General features: G+C 24.0%; 1 non-coding gene across 1 annotated transcript; it reads right to left on the bottom strand.

Moving 5' to 3' along the window:
• Positions 1-1,144: 1,144 nt before the first annotated feature.
• On the bottom strand, positions 1,145-1,216 carry Trnad-guc (transfer RNA aspartic acid (anticodon GUC)). Its single transcript has one exon. It is a non-coding gene; the product is annotated as a tRNA-Asp (tRNA).
• Positions 1,217-4,703: the final 3,487 nt, after the last annotated feature.

Below are 4,703 nucleotides of genomic sequence, written 5' to 3'. Positions count from 1 at the left end.
ATCTTAGACGGTGTATTTTTTAGCGTTTATTAATTTTCCAAATGGAAATTGCATTCTTGATTGTAATTTCTGAGAAAGTACTGTTACAGTTTTTGTGAAAAAAGTGCTCATATATAATTTATTGACATGAAATTTTTTTCATCATTTTAACCCAAAAAAAGTTTTAGCTGGTGTATTTCTTGCTGATAATCAATTATCCATAAAGAAAAATGCATTTTACCTTCTTGTTTTCAAGAAAAGGCTGTTGGTAATTTTCCAAAATTTTAGTTTCAATATAGATGGCGCTGCCTCATTTGGACCTGGCCTTAAAACGTTTTTAGAACGAACATGGTTTTTTGCCCACTGGGTATACGTTCATTTATATGGTTAAATAAAAACAAAAAATTAATTCTATATTTTGGGACCACTTCATTGATTTTTTCTCAAACACGGAAAGGGTTAAATATTGTAAGAAAAATTAATAATGAGATACAATTTCATAAAGTAATTGTGGAGAGAATATCTTCTTTCCATCATTTAATAGAATTATTATTACATTTAGAAAAATTATTTTTTTTTTTCGATTTTCTAAGTTCAGAAAAATTAGGGAACCAGAAAATGCGTAAATGTCAAATTTAAAATGATTCAAATTAATCTTGGTAAAGATGATGACTATATTCATTGGGTCAAAATAATAAAATTGGCCAAAACAAGTAAATTTTTATACAATATTAATAAAATATTAATTTAAACATAAATTATTTATAAATATAAATAAACTACAATAAGTAAACAATAAAAAGTATAACTTCAACCGAGCGAGGTATTTATCGCTAGTTAATATTAAGACAGAATTGTCTTCTGTTTGTGATAACAAAATAATTACATTATTTTTAAATTTTTAGGTACATCTAAAAACAATTTATAAACCTTTTAAAAAAATTTTTAATTATTAATTAATGTTAACATGAACAGTGTACTTTTGGTAGGTGTTTTTCTTCATTATAATGGAAAATTGAAAATAATAGGTATATATACTACATTAAAATTTTATAAAATTAAATAAATTTGGAAAATTGATAATTTATTTGGTTAATATCGATGTTTTTGCAAAATAAAAAAGTAATTATAAGAAGTCAAAAAAAAAAAAAAAAAAAAAAAAATTCTCTCCAGCGGGGAATCGAACCCCGGTCTCCCGCGTGACAGGCGGGGATACTGACCACTATACTACTGAAGATAGGGGTACTGTAGACCTAAACTCAAAATGGAGCGAGCGATGATGACGTCACAATTAAAAGTTTCCTTTAACAACATTCAGTTAATTTGCTGATTAATTCTTGAAATAACAATTATAATTGTCTTTTATATATTGATGAATTTATCATTTGGTCGAAAATAATACTCTTTAAAACTGAATTCAGTTTAATAGAAAAAAATTTATTTATTTAATTTTTACATTTTCATAACTATTTATTTTTGAGTATATCTTCTAATATTCTAGTTTTTTTAAAATAAAAAAAATTAACTAGTGTATGTTATATATTTAGACATTTGTTTTTCAAAAAATCAAGTTGGTCCTCAATAATTAAAATTAATAATCTGTTTTTTAAAATTTCTTAACAAATTATTAATAATAATAATAATAATTCTTTGACTATAACAAAAAAAAACATTTCTGTGCTATTCTTATTCCTACAACACTGTAAATAAATAAATACTATAGATTATCGAATGAACAGATAAAAGGTTATATAATACTTTTTGTATGTCAAAATATTATTTATTAAAATTAAAGTTTATTATTTCCATGAAAAAAATGAAATGATATTCTAATGTGGAAAATCTATATAGAGAAACGATTGGAACTTCTAACAATGATTCTAAAAAAATCATATGTAATATCTCTATATATTATGTAATTATTTTACTAATAAGCACCTTAATAATTATTAGCATCTTTAATCTTTAAAACTAGATTAGAATTCGAGAGAATATTGCAAGATTTTATCATATACTCAATTAAGTTGAGAACCACTTTGCATATATATATATATGAATGCCTACGTTTTTCGAAACTGATATCTCACGATTAGATGTCGCGTCTGCGCGAAAATACGTTGTGTGGCTGAACAATTCTACCTAAAAAGGATAAAAATTTCTATTCATTTTCTTAAATTACTTTGAATATATAAACAAAAAAGTATATATATATATATATATATGTCTAATATTTTTCTTAACATTTATTGTTTTTCCTACTTTTTTCAAAAGTGAGAAAAATTGGTAATAAATACGAATTTTCAAAAATTCCAAGAAATTTATTTAGCCATATATAAATATATATATGGGGAATTTCATGTGAAGTGATTAAATATGGGAAAAAATGGTTTTTTTCTTGTAATTATTTTTTTAATACTATAAGAGCTTAAGGGATAATTTTTTTTTCATATTGTAGGTCTCATTTGGAGGAAAAATAATGAGAGTACTTTGAGCCATATTAATAAAGATTAACTATTATTTTCTTGCATTTAAACATTTTTTTAAAATCGTTTTTTGCCCTTAACTTTAAAAAAGTGTTAGGACACCTATAAATAATTTTCTTAAATTTTGTAGAGTTTTTTAAGACGCATCTTTTGAGCTATTAGCGAACATTCTACAGCGTTATTCTATTCAAAGTTCAAAGTTATTGACATCAATATATAGATATTTATCGAATTTAGCGAATATCTTACTATTTTATTCATAGCTATAAACATTTTGAAATTGAAATTTTTTAAAAACTTGTCTTTTTATTATTTTTTTTTTATTTATTTAGGGTCAGCCGGGGTAAATCCGAACGGGGGGTAAATCCGAACGCTAATTATTTCAGCTTAATTAAAATTTTTAAAAATAAGTTCGATATGAGAATTTTTACCTCAGATCCTCTTCAAGAGATTCTAAGTATTATCCCATTTTTCGTTTGTTAATTAGCAACAGCATAAACAAAGATAACGAGTATTGCAAAAAAGATTGAAAATCAAAGATGACACTCTTTCAGTATTTTGTCTCGTATTTGAAGAAAAAGAAGCTAAAAATTTATTTTATTATTTATAATTGTTTGTTATGAATACTAGAACAGAAACTATATTTCATTTTTGCCTTCTGTAAAATTTTATTAATAATATCAGACCGTTCGTATTTACCCAGGAAAATTGGAAAACCGGGGTAAATCCGAACGGTATTTTCAAGAATTTTTTTTTACATCAGAGCCACACAAAATTGTTTTTATTTCATTACACTATTATTTTAACATTATAAAAGTACATAGAAAAAAGTTTTTCTTTCCATACGTATCCTCGTTAGTAATTAATAAGCAGAAACTTAATCTCTGTTCTCTCGAAGGAGTGTTTCAATTTTTTTGCCAAATGGTTTGTTGAAAAAAGTTTTTCAGGATCTTAATAAAATTTGGTATTCTACGGTTTTTGGGGTCGCTGATTACGAATTTGGAGTTAGCAAATTTGATCATTTTTAAAAATAAGTTTCAGGAAAGTCCGCCATTTTGAATTTAAAAAATTTGACTTTTATTTTTGTATTTACATTCAATCACTCCAAAATACTTACTGTACCAAGTTTTGCAAAAATCCGTTATGATTTGATAAAGTTATTGAAGGTTTTAATTGTGTAATGCATTTTAATTTTTAACCTGTTTGATTTTTGTATTTATATATGATGCATTATTACATAATAGGTTTATTATCGTATTTTTTTTTGAGTTTTTATATAAGTTTAACAATTGCAATACTTTAAATTTATTTTCCCTAAGATTTTTCTGAAATACAGTGGCGTTCGTATTTACCCCGGTATTTTAGGAAAGTTGCAAAGTATCGAGGTAAATACGAACGCTAAGTTTCCTGCGATTGTAATTTATCAAAAATTTTTGCTACCCCATAAAATTGTTCTATGGAAGTAAAGTAACAACTTCATGCACCAGAATACCGGAAGTATTTTTTTTTTAAAGAAAAAACTTATGTTATTGTTGAAACTTACTAAAAGCGTTCGGATTTACCCCGGTTGACCCTATTTTATTTATTATTTAATTTTTTTATTATTTTTATTATTTATTAAAAAATCTTTATGTAACTTTAAAATTATTATGAGCAACTTTGATTATATATTTAAAAACGAATCAATTGACCTATTATTGAATCTTTTATTATAAAATATTACAAAGTTATGGATGTTAAAAATCTATCTCTGTAAACGCCCAAGAAATACAACTTAACACTTTTTTAAAATTATTATAATACTAAATAAGTTACACCTAAATTGATCATGGTGCTACTACTATACTCTTCAAACAAATTTTTTCTTATTTAATTGCTTATTATGAATACTCAAAAAAAGATTTCTTTGTTTTAAAGAACGTTTCTTTGATCAAAGAAATTTGTGCATTGTTATAGGATCAAAGGAAAATTTCTTTGATTTAAAGAAATTATTTCTTTACTTGATTTTTGTTAACTCAAAGAAATATTTAAATAAATAAATGTTTATTTTAATGCACGAATTTCTTTAAATGAAAAATATATTTATTTCAATTTTAGATTGTATATACAATTGTATTTTGATTAAAATATAATTTTAAAATATTAAATTAATTAAATCTCTTTGAAATTTATTTCAAATCACTGTAAACAGGATGGTATCATTTTGGAATGCAAAGTTTTGATTCGATATAAAGTATCAAA

This window comes from Leptopilina boulardi, unplaced genomic scaffold, assembly GCF_019393585.1.
Source record: "Leptopilina boulardi isolate dan_hultmark-lab unplaced genomic scaffold, ZJU_Lbou_2.1 LbouV2_310, whole genome shotgun sequence".
In the NCBI taxonomy this organism is placed as follows: domain Eukaryota; kingdom Metazoa; phylum Arthropoda; class Insecta; order Hymenoptera; family Figitidae; genus Leptopilina; species Leptopilina boulardi.
This window is presented reverse-complemented; position numbering and strand designations above follow the sequence as displayed.